General features: G+C 46.3%; 4 non-coding genes across 4 annotated transcripts; 3 read left to right on the forward strand and 1 right to left on the reverse strand.

The window, feature by feature from the left end:
- The first annotated feature begins 818 nt into the window (after positions 1 to 818).
- On the forward strand, positions 819 to 899 carry TRNAS-CGA (transfer RNA serine (anticodon CGA)). Its single transcript has one exon. It is a non-coding gene; the product is annotated as a tRNA-Ser (tRNA).
- A 1,865-nt stretch (positions 900 to 2,764) lies between these two features.
- On the forward strand, positions 2,765 to 2,837 carry TRNAR-ACG (transfer RNA arginine (anticodon ACG)). Its single transcript has one exon. It is a non-coding gene; the product is annotated as a tRNA-Arg (tRNA).
- A 6,135-nt stretch (positions 2,838 to 8,972) lies between these two features.
- TRNAL-UAA (transfer RNA leucine (anticodon UAA)) lies at positions 8,973 to 9,055 on the reverse strand. Its single transcript has one exon. It is a non-coding gene; the product is annotated as a tRNA-Leu (tRNA).
- A 5,316-nt stretch (positions 9,056 to 14,371) lies between these two features.
- TRNAV-AAC (transfer RNA valine (anticodon AAC)) lies at positions 14,372 to 14,444 on the forward strand. Its single transcript has one exon. It is a non-coding gene; the product is annotated as a tRNA-Val (tRNA).
- The last annotated feature ends 4,159 nt before the right edge of the window (positions 14,445 to 18,603 follow it).

Here is an 18,603-nt window from a genome sequence, read left to right on the forward strand (position 1 = left end):
CCATGAGCCCCTCAAATGACTACTGTCGTCCTGAGTCCACTCATTATCCTTGAGGGATGTGTCGTGTAAAATCTGTGTATGATCGAACACAAATAGATTTCCAATGGTAACACTGGATGCAGATTGCTCTGACCGTCACTTTTATGTTAAAATATGTGTTTGTACATAACGACCCTTCTCGTTTTCTTCGAAATATGCATAGCACTCCACTGTGGAGTTAGGCCATAATTTATCCAAATAAATAATTCTGAATAATTAGGGTTTTCCCCATCTTGTTATTACAATTAATGCCACAGAGAATAAACTGCGGCACAATATGGTCTGTCGTGTGTGCAAGTCTACGGGGTATATTTGTGGAAATGCTGGGCCCGAGGGTATGGGCGTTTGACATGTTGGTAAGATCCTGTCAGATTGCCCTCCGGGCAACAAGGCAGAGTATGTTCCATGGAGAGCACGATTAAATAGGAGGTTGGGCATGAATAATACAGCTCCCTAATTCACTTCCTACCAACTATGAATCCAACCGGGCAATCCATGAAGACTGTAGAAAAAGTCTGAAAATCAAGGATTCTTGCGATGCTGGAAGATCGCCCCCTCTCCAAGAGGTGAGATTTTGCAGCCTGGGGCCTGGCAGGATGGGGGTGAGGTGAAGGCGGCTGGGGGTGCTGAGTGGAGACGCCTGATGCAGGGGCTTGGGCGTGGTTTCCTGTCGCGTCCACTCAAAGGAAATAGGCCAAAGGCGCAGAAGCAACCGGACTGCAGCAGTCAGGGCCTTGCACGAACGTGTGTTTCTTTGTAGGCAGAGGCCCGTGTGCCAGGCTGTGATGGCCGAGTGGTTAAGGCGTTGGACTCGAAATCCAATGGGGTCTCCCGCGCAGGTTCAAATCCTGCTCACAGCGCTCTGCGGTGCTTTTTCTATCCAAGTTCTAGGAGGAAATTCTCACAAAGCACGGTCTTCTTAGCTTCTCATCTTACTCCACAAACTGAGAAGTAGGAGGGGAGCGAACTGAGAAGTAGGAGGGGAGCGGGGAGCGAACTGAGAAGTAGGAGGGGAGCGGGGAGCTTCCTATCCAGAGGGCTGTGTTGGTCCCCCCCACCTTGGCTTAGGCACCACTCGGGTGTTTGGGACCCTTACCTCCTCGTCCTCGTCTGAGCCGCTCAGCCCTGAATCTCTCCCTGGGTGCGGGCACCGCTTCCACGGACCCAGGAAGTGAAGCCTGAGGTTTAGCGCTCAGAAGAGCCACTTGCTTTGTAATGAGATTGGGAAATCCGAAGGCAGACCCCAGGGGCAAAGACAAACAGGAGATTTTGTTTTTAAAACTCTTGAATAAAAGTCCTTGTGCTGACAATAGAGATGTAGGTAACTTCCTTAAAGAGTTCTCAGGTATTTGAAAAAACGGAAGGGGAGGGGAGGGAAGGGGAGGGAAGTGGAGGGAAGGGGCCGGACCTAACGCAGGCCGGTGGGAAACACAAAGCTCTAGGATCAGAAATAGCCATGAGATTTGCAACTACGTGGATGGAACCGGAGGGTATTACGCTAAGTGAAATTAGTCAGTCAGAGAAAGACAAAAATCAGATGACTTCACTCCTATGAGGACTTTAAGAGACAGAACAGATGAAATAAGGGAAGGGAAACAAAAATAATATAAAAACAGGGAGGGGGACTAAACAGAAGAGACTCCTAAATATGGAGAACAAACTGAGGGTTCCGGGAGGGGTTGTGGGAGGGGGGATGGGCTAAATGGGGAAGGGGCACTAAGGCGTCTACTCCTGAAATCACTGTTGCACTAGATGCTAACTAATTTGGATGTGAATTCAAAAAAGAATGTAAAAATAATAAAAAATTTAAAAAAAGAAATGTCCATGAGTGTGTGTCAACTGCTCTCTAAAACATCGTCTAGAAACGAGGAAATCGAAGCAAAGAGAAAGTCACAACTGGGCCAAGGCAATGAACCCAGTGGGCCAGGAGTCTGCATAAAGGCACCCTGAGACCCCGGTGCCCATGCTTCTGGCTCTCAGGGGAGAGCACCACCCTCACTTAGAAATACTTTGGTATTTCCACGTGTCTATTTCGCCTGTATCGAGCCCTTTAATATACCTAGCTGTTTTATGTAATGGTATCCTTTCACTTTATAGCCGTAAACCCAAACGTCGAAGCTTTCTATGTGAATCTGGTTCTGAAAACACTTGCCTTTGTTGAATTCTGGCCGGCCTTTGGCCTAACTGGGGAGGGTGGGTGTTTCTGAATGTCTGTTCTCAGCATAGAGTCTGCAAATATCTCTCCGTCTTGAGTTACAGGTCTTCAGAGAGTGAGGTGGAAACATAGGATTCATCACTCAAATAAGGTATTTTATTCCACTTTTTCTCACGATATCAAAATTTTACATCATATGGCTCGCTATGACTGAGCCACACATAGCATCAGTGTTAAGCACGTAAAGAAAACGAGATGGCTGACGGAGCCATGAACCAGCTGCGTAAACTGACGGAACATGCACAAGTAGAAACAGGCAAGCACATAGATGGAAAAATGCAAACACCAGTCATCCTGTCACATACGTGATGCTTCGAGGCGGAAAACCCTTTCATACACGCAACTATTTTCCGGGGATGTAACTTATACAAGCGAACCACAAAGACCCCATCAGTCAGCTTTGCCGGAGTCCACAGGTCTTGCTTCAACTCACTTCTGCCCGCATCACGAAGCAACTGCCTGCTCGACGATTCCGATGAATGATGGATAATCGACACACGGCGGCCGAGGGGGCCAGTGGCGCAATGGATAACGCGTCTGACTACGGATCAGAAGATTCTAGGTTCGACTCCTGGCTGGCTCGTACCTCCTCTCTTTTTCCCTCCCTCCTTTTGGTAAGAATGTCTTTCTGTGTAAGTTCTTCAAGTGGGTAAGAGAAACAGATTTTTAGTCCTTTGGAAGGCACTTGCTCTGGTCTGGCTCTTGAGCTCACGTGGTGCTGCCACGCCACCCAAGTCTGAATGGATGCTGGAATTGTCTGTCCTCTCAACGTCCCTTTTCACCTGCTTCCTTTTGCTGATACTGAGAGAGCTGATACTGAGGATCTTTGGAAAGACAGCTCGAAGATCAAATAAGGAATATCATTCGACCATAAAAAGGAATGAGGTTCTGATACATGCTACACCCTGGATGAACCTCGAAGACATCATGCTAAGTGGAAAAAAGAAAAAAGAAAAGAAAAGAAAAAGCCAGACACAAAAGGCCCTAGGGTATGATTCCACTTCTGTTTAATGTCAAGAACAGGCACATTCAAAGAGCTAGTAGCTGCCAGGAGCTGGGGAACCGGGTGGAAAGGGACAGAATGTGATTGGGAGTGATGAGTATGTTTTGCAATTAGATCATGGCGATGGTTGCACAAGTCTGCCTATACTAAAAACCACTGAACTGTGCACTTTCATGTGAATTTTGTGGTATGTGAATTATACCTTAATTTTTAAAAACCAAAGAAGTGTCAAAAAATAAAAATTGGCCAGCATTTTCTTCACTAGGTTGTCCCCCACTTGGGCAAGGGCTCTGCCTCTTCGGGCTCTCTCTCTCCTGCACACTTTCTGTCCCTCGGTCCGCGGCCCGGAGGAAAGAGAAGGGACGTCAACCGGAGACATGTGGAACCGAGAAAGACGCGGCCGCGGACGGACGAAACCAGAGCCTCCCGTGGACCCTCAGTTCTGCGTTCTCCGCAAAGGTCCCCCCGCCCCGAACACGCACGAAAGCGACTGAGCCTCCTTGTCCCCGCCGCGCCCCGCGAGGTCACCCACGGCGCGGCCGCCTGGCCGCGGCAGGCTGAGACTGAGGAACTGTTTGCAGTCGCAGAGGGTCCGGGACGGACGAGAAGGGGGCCCGACGAGAGAGAGAGAGGGGAGGGGGTCGGACGAGAGAGAGGGGAGGGGGTCGGGAGCCGAGGGGGCGGCGGCCCTGGGCGGGGTCTCCCCGAACAGGTGCGCCTCCCTGAACACGGGCCCCCGCGCTCGACCCCGCAGCCGGGGCGGGGGGAGAGGCCGAAGCCCGGGCGGGGAAGGCGCAAACAAGCAGCGGGCACCTCGGCTTGCGGATATGCACGGATTTATGTCACAAAAACGCGGTGGCACGGTGTGCGCCGTCACGGGTGCTGGCGCGGAGAATGAACCTGCCACGCGTCCAGACCTCCTTCCATAGGTACACGGGCCGTCGGGCTGGAAGCGCATTACAAGGCGGGAAGGAGGGACGGATGGTCTAAGGGGTTGGGAGCCTCCAGAGTCGGTGCTCCTCAAAGTTTAGCGCGCAGGAAAGGCACGGAAGGGGGAAAACCCGGCTTTCTGCGTCTCGCTCCCCGGATTCCACGCCGGTTCCTGGGGTGCAGCCCGGGACCCGTCAGTGAGAGGTGCGCGCGCGACCGTCCCGCAGACCACACCTGCGGTGGCACCTGCTCTACCCGCTCTGTGCAGCCAACACCGACGGGGGACATCCATCCACCAGAGGTTGGAAAAAAGAAAAATAGAGCTTCTCCACGGAGGTGCAAATCCCCACTTCAGCTTTATTCCGCTGTGCTTTAACCAAGCTAATTAATTTCAGGGGAACCGATCGTTTCTCTCCTCAGTTTTCGTTTTCCTCAAGATTTTGTTCTAAACGTGTACATATCACCACAGGGTAAGGGTTCAGTCTCACGAGACTGTGTCACTTTAGATGTCAAAGGCGAGTTGTGGGCCCCAGGTTACCCACAACTCTGTCCAACTTGGCAACAAATTGGAGGGTCCCATGAGCGCCTCCCCATTATTTGCTAGCACAGTTCACAGAGCTCAGGGAAACACTTACACACGTCTAGCAGGTTATTAAAGGGTCTGATAAAGGATACGGTTGGGCAGGCACCTGTGGTCTGAGAGGATCTCAAGCACGGGAGTGCCTGTCCCTGGGGAGCTGGGGGGAGGTCACCCTCCCAGTACACTGAGGTACAAACTCAAGTGAGTTGAGTGAGTTGAGTTCACCAACCTAGAGCTCTCTGAATCTTACACTTCGGTGATTTTTATGGAGGCTTCATCATGTGGATGTGATTGATCACACACCCCATTTTCAGTCCTTTTCCCTTCTTAAGAGAATTGGGGGCAGGGCTGAGCATTCCCAGCTTCTAATCATGGCTTGGTCTTTCTGGTGACCCTCATCCGGGAGCCACCAGGAGCCCAGCCGGAGGCACCTCAGTAGGACCAAAGACACTCCTATCACCCAGGAAATTACAGGAAGGCCATGTCTCTCTAGCCAAATGATCAGGAAGAGAGCAGCCGAGCAAGACAGACAACTTTCAGACGGGAAAACTCTACTCCAGCAACACACCGCAGGAAACACTGTCCCAATACCCCCGCCCTCCCGTTCACCATCTGAAAGGACCCAGTGGACAGCTCAGACCCCCACCTTTGGCCAGCAAGGAAGGTGGTGTTGGAGAAGGCCAGGTGTAACTTGAGACCTTCACCCTTCCTTAGTAGGCAGTATCTAGGCCCGTTCTCTCCAATTCCTGCCTGACCAGAAGCTCAGAGCATTTGGTGGAGCTCTTAAAGGGGAAATTCATTTTCGGTTGATATGGCTGGGCCAGTTGGTTGGGAAACTCTTCCCCGTCAGCGTCCGTAAGCGGGCTGGGCAGCTTTTCAGAAACAAACCTTCTAGTGTGCTGCAGGATAGGGTAGTCCTGACTAGGAATCGGAGCCAAGATAAGATAGAATTCCATTGGTTGGTACCATGGAATACACCTTTCCAATTTGTTGGTGTCTTCCGGGCAGGTGAGCCTCTGTTTTTCTCAATGAAATTATCCTCCAGATGTCCTGCCACAGTCTGGAGGGGTAGTGCCCCCCCCCCCCGCCATATCTTGAAATTGAGGGAGAGGGTCTGCAGTTCTAAATTCCTTGCAAGTGACATTCAGCCAAATTCTATTCTCACTCTTACTTTCACTGTCTACATATTAATCCCTGCAGCTGCCAATTTTTTAAGTTTAGGAGGTCAGCTTTCACAAGAGAAGTTGTATTTTTATTCAGCTTTTCCCAATTCTGGCTTAAAACAAACCTTTCCTCGAGTATCTCGCCAGTCCTTCTGCCATTTGGTTTTCAAAACTTGGGTGCCACCCTTTACTTTCCTATGATTGTCCTTGTGTGTTTCTGCTGTAAAAAACACCCCCCTTTCTTTCTTTTTTTAGTGGATTTTTGGATAGAGAGACATCAAATGCTCATTTTTACCACGCCATCATTATAAGTAGATCTATCTCTGACTTACTGTGATTTCTTATCATGCTGAATTCGCAAAAGATCAGTACAATAATATCACAGGCAATGAATAGTATGGCGTCATTTATGTTCAGATTAAAATCCTAGAGGACTCGAGCTCTCACTTAACATGAATAGAGCTGGAAAGAGTGTTGCTCCTAACCTAACAACCGAAAATCTAGATCATGTAAAAAAAAAATTATAAGTTTCTGTGAATCCATGAAGAGCTGAGGTCTCAGAGCGACCAGATAGTATGCAATCTAAGGAAAACAGTTGCCTCCAGCAGAGATGGGACATGAGCACTGTCTCACCCAAAAGCAGTGGGATGAAGACGGGGCCTCCAGGCAAGAGGGTCAGAAAAGTCCAGCTAAAATTCATCATTTCGTAGTGAATTGCTGAAACCCAAGTGTTGGCCAGCAGGGGGCTGGGACCCCTGGGACCAGTGTTTGGATGGGCGGAGGTGGGGGGGGGGTTACCCACACTTCACCGAGCACTTTCGGGGGCAGGGCAAGAGCGCAGAGAAAGCCTCTGTCAGTAGTCCGGGCTTTTATTTTGACAACGGCAAAACTCCTAAACACTGACAGAGAAACAGCAAACACTGTTAGAAACTAAAGAAAACATCAAAGAATAAAAATCTCTGCCCCGGGGGAGTGTCAGAAAACCATACTGGGCCCAGAATACTAGAGAATGTCAGCTGCGGGGGGTGGGGCTGGGGGGTGGGGGGCGAGCAGGCTGACTGAGAAAGTCACACCCCAGAGCCCCAGGATCACAGAGCACAAGAAGACTGGGGCTCAAGCCTCCCACACGACCCCCTAGACCAGTGAGCGCTAGTTATCAAGAAACAGAAGTGTAGCGCTGGGGGAAGGCAAGAAACCCAAGGAGAGAAGCCCTCTCTGAAACTTGTACAGAGAAGGCATACAGCTGAGGGTCGAGCAAAAACATTGAAAAAGCAAGAAATTAAGCCTCGCCCCAAACCCAAAGAAGAGCCAAAAGAATCTGAAGCCGGTTGTGCTCTGATGGAAAATATAGCAACGATAAAATACAAACATATCTCAACTCCTGCTTCAATCTCAACCTCACACATTAATAGCCTAGTAGAAGGGACATATCGGTCTCCGGCTTAGATACTACTAACCTCACTGGCTACAGCCCTCACACTGTGTCCAGCAGCTAGTGAAAAATTATGAGACGCTCATAAAAGCGAGAAGAAACCATTCACTGTCAAGAGACAAAGCAGCAAAATGAGATTCAGATATGTCTCACATGATGAAACTGTCAGAAAGGGAATTTCAGGTACCCGTGGTTATTAGGTTAAAGGCTCCAGTGGAAAAATGGACCACGTACATTAGCAGATGAGAAATTTCAGTAGATTGTTGGAAACTAAAAGCCAAATAGATATGCTAAAAAAACTCGTAAAAAGCTACACACAGTAACAGAGATAAAGAATGCCTTTAATGTCTCCCCAGGAGACTCTGGCCTGAGGGGCAGTTGAAGGAAGGTCTGTAGAGTCTACCCAGCCTGAAACACCAAGAAAAAAAGACTGGGAAAAAAAGATCATTAAAGAGTTATTGATTAATGCCAAATAGTCTCATATATTTATTGTTGAAATCCCAGAAGGCAAAGAAAGAGAGGAAAAATAGAAAAAAATATTTGAAGAGATAAAGACTGAGTACTTTCCCAAGATAATGGAATTCATCCAACCCCGGCTCCAAGATCAGAGAACCCTAAGCATTTTATATTGGTTGGGGTGGGAGGGACTCTATTTACCTCATAGTCATACTGCTGAAAACAAACAAAAGAGAGAGCTGAAGGCGGTCAAAGAACGAAATACATATTACATATAGCTGAAAAAGATAAAAATTACAGCAGACTTCTCACCAGAAATTAAGTATGCCAGAGACAAGGGAATGACACTTGAAAGTGATGAGAGACAAAACAAACAAAACCCCAAAAGAACAGAAACTCTTGACCATGAATTCTCTATCACGCAAAAAATATTTTTCAACCATGAAGAAGACATTAAGGTCTGCCCAGACACACAAAATCTGAAGGGCGGATGACCAGCAGACCTGCGCAACAGGAGACGTCGGGAGAAGGAGGAATTCAGGGAGAAGGACTACGAGCCCAGAGACACAAGAAAGAGTGAATATCCAAGGAGGTGGCTACCCCGTGAAGAAGGTACGTATAAGGAATATTTTTTTCCCAATTCGAATCACTCTAAATACGATCGGCTGCATAAAGCAATGGTGCTGATGAGCTGTGGAGTGTACGGGAGAGCCAAGGCGCGGGACGGAGAACACACAACGGAGGAGAGAGGGGCCAGGAGCCCGCTGTTGCAAACTCGGAGCCACTCAAGAAGCAGCATGATGCCATTTGAAAAGTGGACCTGGGTTCATTGCAGCTGGGTGCAGGAAATCCCAGGGAAACCAGTCGAGGTTGTTTTCAAAGGCAAACAGGAAGGCCACAATGAAGATAAAATTGAATCACGTAGAGTGCTCCGAAGTGTCAAAGACAGGAAGAAAGATAAAGGAAAGGAACACCTAGAAAACAGGGTAACGAGACAGTGGATTTTAACACCAACATGTCAGCGATGACGTTACATGTAGCTTATCTGAATCCACTGATTAGAGTTTGTCAAGTTGGATAATAGAAACTCAGACCCAGCTGCAATACTGGACCGACTCCCCAGGAGGGAATTTTTATCTCGCATAAAGTATGCATACCGGGAGTGGGGTTCGAACCCACGCGGGCACACGCCCATTGGATCTTAAGTCCAACGCCTTAACCACTCGGCCATCCCGGTGGCACGTGCAAACTCTGATGTCAAAATTACTGAATTAGAATTAATTAGAATTGCTAATTCCTGGTAAGTTATGAATATACCTGGGAAATCTGTGACCAGGCTTTAACACGCCGAGAGGAAACAATTCCTTATAATGCTTCTTGGGGGTAAAAGAAAACTAATGAAAATGTTTCTTTTCAACAACTGTTACGTAATCACTAATTTGGACCATACATTACGGCGGGTGTTAGGGAAAGACTGAAATATGCCTGATCTCACGGACCTGCATCAAAATGAGAAATATTATGACATAAAAAACACAGGATGCTACAGGAATACTCATCAGATTCAACTCACTTTGTCACCACTTACGCTCAAGAGAAGACCCTTCTTTTAGTGGATTTGGAAAGAAAACCAAAGAGAACAGGAAGTGGAGTGAGAGTTGAGGAGAACGCAGCTGCGTGAACTATGTCTCTAACTCTACAAAGGTGGTATCTGTACTTTTCATTACTCATCAGAGAACACTGTTTTGCCTGCTGAATCTCAGCCCCCATTCCGAGCCCATTGAATCTAACTGTCCGGGTGAGGGTTTCAGGTCTGGAACCAGAGAAGAGTTAATATTGAGACAACCTACCCTTGGAGTAAGTTTAGAAAACCCTACCGCATACATATGGAGTTTGGAGTTTAATACGTGACATTGGTTCTAATACAGGAAGTGTTTTAACCGAGAGTTCCAACTCTCCACTGATGAAGTCTCTTTCCTGAGTACCTACTGTGCGCTAGGCACCGAGCCGGGTGCACGTAATACTAAGTCAGTAAGACACGGTCAGACACTTCAGGGAGTGGGCTGATGAAAAACTCATTGAAGCAGGTTTCAGATGGGGATTTGGGGGCTTGTCTTGAAAGTTTGTGAAGGCTTCCGGAATCAGAGATGAAATTAATCCTGATGTAGGGTCTGGAATAGAATTAATGTGCAAACATCATAAAACACCTATTGAGAGCCACCATAATAAATAAATACTCCTGTGCTATTTTGGTTACCTGGAGAGAGAACTGCAATATGAGAAGATTGTCAGCTGCACCACACAAGCATGAAAGGTCTAAGCACCGCCCTCCTCCGGCTTGAAACCACTGAGGCAGAAAGAGTCCAGCTTTTGCTGGCAATGCACAGAGCTCAACAAGTTCAAAACCATGTCCTGTATTGGCTGGTAAAGCCACGAGAAAGGAATGTGTCACTCATTTCATTGGTCCATCAGCTCAGAGCTCTGTCTCTGGCCTTTTAGATACTCTGTGCTAGCGAGCCAAGAGATGGCCTAGAAGCTTCTTGCCTTTGCCTGTTGAGGGAGATCCAGGCTGGGTCAATGCCAAGTCCATGCTTGGGTCAGAGCTGAACTGGGAAGAGTGAGTGGTGGGTGCAACAAAGGGCATGTCGGAGAAAGGAGTTCCCACACATATGCACACACAAGGGCTTTTATATTTTTCTATTATTGTGATTCTTTTTGTTGCCAATTTTTTAAATTGATGCAAAATTGACATATAACTTTATTTTCAGGTGTAAAATTTAATGGTTAAGTATTGTACATTGCAAAACGATAACCACAATAAGTCTAGGTAACGTCCATCACCATACAGTTACGATTCTCTTTCTCGTGATGAGAACTTTTGAAATGTACTTTCTTAGCAACTTGCAAACATGCAATACAGTATCGTTAACTGGAGTCACCGTGGTGTATCTTATATCCCCATGACTTATTTCTTTTATAACTGGAAATGTGTACTTTTTGCCCCCTTCACCCATTTTGCCCACCCCCCCCCACCCTCCACCTCCTAGCAACTGCCAATCTGTTCTCTGTATCTATGAACTCAAGTTTTTGTTTTTGTTTTTGCCTGTTGGTTTTAAGATTTCGCACATAAGTGAGGTCATGCAGTATTTGTCTTTCTCTGACTTATCTCACTTAGCATAATGCCCTCCAGATCCATTTGTGTTGTCTCAAAGGGCAAGATTTCGTTCCTCCTTTCAGCTGAACGATATTCCTCGTGTATATTTACCACGTTGTCTTCATCCGTTCACACACCGAGGGACACTTAGGCTGTGTCCCCATCCTGCCTATTGTAAACAATACCGCAGTGAACGTGGGATGCATCTATCTTTTCAAGTTAGTGTTTCTGTTTTCTTCTGATGAATACCCAGAAGGGGAATTGCTGGATGTCACGGTAGTTCTGAGGACCCTCCGTGCTGTTTTCCACAGGGGCTGCGCCAATTTACATTCCCACCAACGGTGCATGATGAGAGTTCTCTTTCCTCCACATCCTCACCAACACCTGTTATTTCTTATCTTTTTAATACTAACCATCCTAACAGGTGTGAGGTGATATCTCATTGTTTTTCATTTGTATTTCCCTGATGATGAGTGAGCACGTTCTCATGTGTCTGTTGGCCGTCTGGGTGTCTTCTCTGCAAAAATGTCCCTTCAGATCCTCTGCCCATTTTAAAATGGGATTGTTTGGTGTGTGTGTGTGCGTGTGTGTGTGTGTTTGTTTATTTTTTGCTATTAGTTGTACGAGTCCTTTATAATTTTTTGATACTAACCCCATATCAGATACGTGGTTTGCAAACATTTTCTCCCATTCCATAGGTTGCCTTTTTATTGACTGGTTGATGGTTTCCTTTGCTGTGCGGAAGATTTTGATCTGATGTAGTCCCACTTGTTTATCTTTGCTTTTGTTGCCGCGATTATTGTGATTCTTAACACAGAGTAGAATTGTCTGTAGAGTTTATAAAATACACTTAGCTAGAGAGTGTAAATACCTAAATGTGAGAGGTAAAAATTAATAGAAATGTATGTAGAAAAGTGTCTTTATGACCTGGAGGTCAGGGAGGACTTAAGGAAAAAAAACCGTAAAAGCGCCAACGGTTGGTATGGTTTACTTCATCCAAATCAAATGTTCAAGCGAAGGCCACAATGGGACAGTAAATGGACAGGTGTGACTAAAGTAAAAGATAACGGAGACATTTAAAAATGACAGCTTAGGGGCACCTGGGTGGCACAGTTGGTTAAGCGTCCGACTCTGGATCTCAGCTCAGGTCATGATCTCAGGGTTCCTGAGTTCAAGCCCTGCGTTGGGCTCTGTGCTGATGGCGCGGAGCCTGCTTGGGATTCTGCCGTTCCTTCTCTCTGCCCCTCTCCTGCTTGTACTCTCTCTCTCAGAATACATAAACTTTTAAATTTTTAAAAGTAAAACTGACAGCTTGCTCTATATTATGTAGTAAGAAGTCGTGGAAATCACCAAAATCAGACAGAAAATTCAACATGTGATGGGTTAAAAAAAAAGGAACAGGGTGCTCATCAAAGCCAAGATAAAGAAGAATCTGAAAAGATTAACAAAGATATTAAACAGTTAATATTGCTAGTAATGCATGCAAATGCAAAATAAAATGAGATCTGACCCTGCATATGTTAAGTGTGAAAAATCAGAAAACCGCATGTGTTCTTTACCGCAGGAACGAGGACAGAACAATCCTCGCGTCCTGCTGATGGAAGCTTGTGCTGGTGTAGCTATCCTTTGTGAGCTAAAGTTGGCAGCATCTGTATCTCCGTAGCTTCTACAATTGTCCCCCAAGTCAGTGCCCCTGGTTCTGTGTCCTGAGAGTATCTGCCAGTCGCAGGTGCTCAGGCTTTGTTGAAAATGCGTTTTCGGTGGCTCCTTATGGTAGCCAGAAAGAAATAAGGAAATGGAAAAGTCTGCCAGCTGCAGTCTCCCCTGCAGCCCAGTGGAGCAGACATCCCCTGGATGGGAAAGGCCGTAAAATAATAGCCTGGACTCTCTGTTATGAAATAAAAAAGCAGGACAAGGAATCAGCACTTGGTTTGTTTTGGGGCTTCTTCAGGCAAAGTACAGGTAACAGCCACTACATTAGGACACGAGGTCGTTGCCGAGGACAGGCACAAATGCAAGGAAGAGCAGGAAGCTGACAAAAAAAAAAAATTGGTTACAGCTAACAGGTCCAAGGACGGTCTAATCACAAGCCAAGTGAGGAGGGCATTCTAAGTGTTGAGGAGCCTTAAAAGCAGCTCATCTGGCATGTGTGAAAGGCCCATTCTTTAGAATACACTGGGAGGAAAGTTAGGCTTACAGGTCCGAAATTCCATTCTTGATTTTTACGTGGTCCTGCTTCATCATTCATTAATTCATCCCTCATCCACTCACTCATTCAAGGAACATCAACTGAACCCCTATTAGCAGCCAGGCGTTGTTGAACAGTTCGGAATAGAGCGGCGGGTACAAGAGACAAAACATCCTTTTCCTTGGGGAACTTACATTTCAGTTCTAAGCTGATTGAATATGTCTTTCTTTGATGAAAGCCATAACCATACTTAGGAGAACTTTTTATTAACATTCCTCAGGCTCGGTAAAAACCGCTGGATATGGTTCGCAAAGCTGAGCTAATTATGCATGAGGAAGCTGCCAATGTATGCACGAAACCAGAATAAATCCACAGTGGGAGAAATAGATCTACATATTAGCTCGCTGCTGATTAGTCCACGGATAATTTTCTTCTGCCTCGTGTTTACACTCTCCCAAGCCCATCCAGGCGATGTATTTCTTGTTGTACATCTTTGCACGGACGCTGCCCTGTCTTTTGTTTTCAAACCTGGGTAAAGTGTCTCATTCAGGAGTGTTTAAAGCGGGTGTCTAACAAAGCTCACCGCCAGGATCCCGACAGGCCTCCAGCGCGAAGGAAAAGCGCTCAGGTGGATGTCGTGTCTGATGGCATCTCGGTTCTCCAGGCCCCTCGGCTCCACAGAGCAAGGAGTCCGTGGGGCCGTTTGCCCCTTTGGCAACAGAGACGACGTCTGGTACCTGTCTCTCCTGGGTGGTCGGCGGAAGCGAGGCCACCCTGTCCCGGACCGATGGCTGCGCGGCGATGCCCCGCGGTTCAGACACAGCGCGGGCGTGCTGGCCACGTGGACGCCACCTGTGGCCGGAGACGAGCGTCCTCTCGCCAGGCGGCTCCGGCTCCTACAGGACACTGTTCAGTCGTGGAGAGGTGAAGGTCAGAGCGTCTTACAAGGTCAGAGGCAGGAGCCAACGGCAGATGAGGACACCCCCAGGAGTCGGCCCAGGATTTCCCCGCCAGGTGTCTGCAGAGTAGCTGGGCCCTGGGGTAACACCGGCCTGGCCCCGAATTGTCCAGTGCAGACGGCTGTGGGGTCAAAGAACTGGAAAGTGTGGAGTGGAAAACATTTGCCTCCACCCAGAGTACAGTCTCCAGGGAAGGCTAAATTTAAGGTTAAATTTAACTAATTCAGGAAAGTAAAGCTCCCGAGCCAGCGGGTTTCCGTAATGTAGTGGTTATCACGTTCGCCTAACACGCGAAAGGTCCCCGGTTCGAAACCGGGCGGAAACAGCGGCTTTGCCCCTTTTTTTTTCCCCCCAAGTTCTGTTCCAGAAATCGTCTACCTAAATTTACTCACATTTCCACCCAGTCTCAAATCTTTGTGCTCTCTTTGCAGCCCAGAACTTTTAATTACAAGAATTATATTAGAAACAAGCCCAGAGCTGAGCCTCGCTTCCTCTCCTTGTTCAACCAGACACTGTTGAATCCTCACCACCGGGGTGGGGGAAGATTCTGCGGGGCTGCGGGGGGAGGGGAGGGAGGCTGTCCAGCGCGGCGGGCGTCTGCATCCGCCTGGAGCAGAAACCGGAGGGGACAGGCCTGGGAGGGGAGTGTGGCTCGTCCACGCAAGGGGGGGATCAAGAAGTCCCCTGCAACCGCAGCAGGGCGCCCGGCGGAGAGGACTTCCAGGAGGCGGAGAGGGGGCAGCAAGGAGCGGACAGGTCAAGGGCGGCCTTGTTAGCCCGCTGTTTAAGGACTTCGGCCTTCACTCGGATAAAATAGGAAGGCGCCGGGTTTTAAGCATTGAAATGACTCTACACGACGTAAGTGTTTACAAGGACGCCTCTGCCAGATCTGTGGAGAATATTCTGCATGCAGAAGAGAATGGGAGACTACGGAGCCCCTGTCATCAGGCGGCTCATCAGAGCTAACTGTGGCTTGGACAGCGTGGTGGCTGTGGGGTTGCTGGGAAGTCGTTACGGTCTATACTTTAAAGGTAGAGCGAGAGAAATCCCTGAGGAAATGGATGGGAAGAGTGAGAAAAAAACAGAATCGGCGATGACCCTGAAGTTTTTTGCAGAACTGGAAGGACGGGCTTGCCCTTAACTGAAATGGGGGTGTCGGGAGGGAGCAGCGTGGATAGGGAAAACTTGGGAGTTCTGTTTTACGCATGCTAACTTGTATCTTTTATTGCTTTCAGACGAATTTAGTGATCCTTCACTTACATACAACACCCAGTGCTCATCCCAGCAAGTGCCCTCCTTAATGCCCCTTGCCCGCTTAGCCCACCCCCCACCCACCTCCCCTCCAGCAGCCCTCAGGTTGTTCTCTGTATTTAAAAGTCTCTTATGGTTTGTTTCCCTCTCTGTTTTTCTTATTTGTCCTTCCCTTCCCCTGTGTTCATCTGTTATGTTTCTCAAATTCCGCGTATGAGTGAAATCATATGATACTCATCTTTCCCTGACTTATTTCACTTAGCATAATACACTCTAGTTCCATCCCCATCATCGCAAATGGCAAGATTTCATTCTTTCTGATGGCTGAGCGATACTCCATTGTGTGTGTGTGTGTGTATATATATAAACACAGGAGTACAAAAAAATTTTGACAGTACAAAAAAATTCCTTTCCCTGAGGAGACTGAAGAATTTTCCAGAGTTCGATAATAGCAACAGGTCACAAGTAGATTTTGATTCCATCTTTCTCTTCTCTGTTATTTTCCCTTTTCAGGACAAAGATATATGAAGACTGGTTCTGGAACTATGCTAACATTTAAAATAGTTGAAGGAACCATGAGATGTCCACCTCTGAGTAATTTACTAGCAATCCACTAGCTGGCCACGTCTTCAGTCTCCTTGGATAGGTACCGCTCCACCATCAGCCCGCAATCACAAAAGTGCTACATGGTCTTGGAGGACGGCCATGTTTTGTCACATGTAATGCTGACGCTCAACTTCCAGGTCAGAGCTCTCAAAGGCAGCCAATCCGTGGGCTGGCACGTGACCTGTGAGGAGACCTATAACCTGATCCTCCATAAAAATCTCTGCCCCAAAATGATTCACGTATTTAGATAGGTCACGTATTTAGATGGATTTTTTAGGGGGGAGGAATCAGAACTGGAAAGAGCAAAACTAATGCCACAGACATAATAGATTCAAAGAGAAAATTACATTGATTTACTGAGTCACATTAATCCCTATTTGCCAGCATAGAGGTCAATGAACTACTGCCCTTGAATGACATCAAGATGATTAATCTAGACCCTCAATAGATCTTGCTAAATTAAGAGACCCTTCCAGCTAGAGTACACGTGATCGTACCCTAAAATCCTCTTTAGGTAATTTCCACTTCATCTAGCCCCTAGATATTAAAAGGAGGGAAAGGCGATGGAAGGAGTTAAGGTGAGGTTTTCTCCACCCCCTCTCTTCAAGCCTATGTCCTCTTTTCTTTAAACAAAGAACTTAATCCCTCATTTATTCAATCGATATGTATTGAACGCATATACTGTGTCATACACTATTCGTTACCGGGATAACACCTATGAACAAAATAGAAATCTCTTCCCTTTCTAGCAGCAGGATTACAGAAATTTTTTAAAAGCAAAGTTACATATAAAATGCAATACAATGTGACAATAAATGCTAAGGAAAAAAATTGAGAGAAGGACATTAGGGGTGAATTTTTATTTTCAAATTCTAAATGGACATTTGGGCAGAAAATCTGAAGGAAGAAAATGAATGATCCTTGGGGCTGTCTAGGTAAATTGATTCCGGACAGAGGATAGAGTGCCCACAGGGAGCCTGATATGGAATTTACCTTGTGTATTTAAGGAATACCAAGGAGGCTAGTTCTGCTGGAGTAAAATGAATGCTATTTTAATGTACACAACACTTATCTACTGCCACAAATCTACTGCTTAACAAACTATCCAAATTCAGTAGCCTAAAATAATTAGAATCTATTTATCTCACTAGCCTGTGGTTAACTAATATAGGTCAGGACTGACTAGACTGTTTAAGGTCCCAGCTGGGTTGACTCACATATCTGGTGAACAATAAACAATCAGACAATCTCCACACATCTCATAGTCTCCAGCATGCTAAACCCAGGCAAGTTCTCAAGGCAAAAACAACCAGGAAAAAATACTAAACAAATCCCTCCTGGAACTAAAAAGCAATTATAGCAAGGTTGTAGGATACAAGGTTAATATACGAAAGTCAATCGTTTTCCTACATACTAGCAATGAAAATTTGGAATTTGAAATTAAAAATACAATGTAATTTACATTTACACCCCCAAAATAAAATACTTAGGTACAATTCTAACAAAATGTGTACAAAGTCTATACGTGAAGAAAAGTACAAAAGCGCCTGGGTGGGTCAGTTGGTTACACGTCCAAGTCTTGATTTCAGTTCAGGTCATGATCCCAGGGTTGTGGGATTAAGCTCTGCATCAGGCTCTGTGTCAGGCTCTGTGCTGGGCAGGGAACCTGCTTAAGATTCTGTCTCTCCTTCTCCCTCTACCCCCTGACTTGTTCATATTCTCTCTCTCTCTCTCTCTCTCTCTCTCTCTCTCTTAAGGAAAAAAAAAAAACTATAAAACTTTGATGAAATAAATCAAAGACCTAAATAGATATTCCATGTTCATGGATAGAAAGACTTAACACTGACAAGATGTTAGTTTTTCCCAGCTTGATCTATAGATTCAACACAACCCCAATCAAACCCCCAGCAAATTGTTTTGGGATATTAACAAGTTGATTCTAAAGTTTATACGGAGAAGCGAAAGACCCAGAATTGTCAACACAATATTGAAAGAGAAGGATAAAGTTGGAGGACTGACACATACCTGACTTCAAGAAGTATGATAAAATCACAATAATCAAGACATCGTGTTATTGGCAAAAGAACAGATAAATGGGTAAGAATAAACAGAATAAAGCATACAGAAACAGACCCACACAAATTTAATCTGTTGATCCTTGACAAAGGAGCAAAAACAATACAATGGATAAAAGACAGCCTTTTCAACAAATAGTGCCGGAACAATTACATGTCCACATGCAAAAAAGAAAAAGAAAGAATCATAGACTTGAGTGTAAAACACAAAACTATAAAACTCCTAGAAGATAACATAGGAGAAAAAAATAAGCATATGAAAGATGGTCAACATTACATGTCGTCATGGAAATGCAAATAAAAACAACAATGCGACACCACCACGCACCTGTTGGGATGGCCAAAATCCAAAACACGGACGGCACCAAATGCTGGGGAGGGTGTGGGGCAACAGGAACTCTCACAACGTTGCTGGTGGGAATGCAACCACTTTGGAAGACAGTTTGGCAGTTTCTGGCAAAATTAAACATCCTCTTACCAACCAAACAATCCAGCAACCACATTCCTTGGTATTTACCCAAATCAGTTGAAAATGTACGCCTACACAAAAAC

The sequence above is a fragment of the Lynx rufus genome, unplaced genomic scaffold, assembly GCF_022079265.1.
Source record: "Lynx rufus isolate CCGP_SWC_20201006 ecotype Redwood Valley unplaced genomic scaffold, mLynRuf1.p SCAF_6, whole genome shotgun sequence".
In the NCBI taxonomy this organism is placed as follows: domain Eukaryota; kingdom Metazoa; phylum Chordata; class Mammalia; order Carnivora; family Felidae; genus Lynx; species Lynx rufus.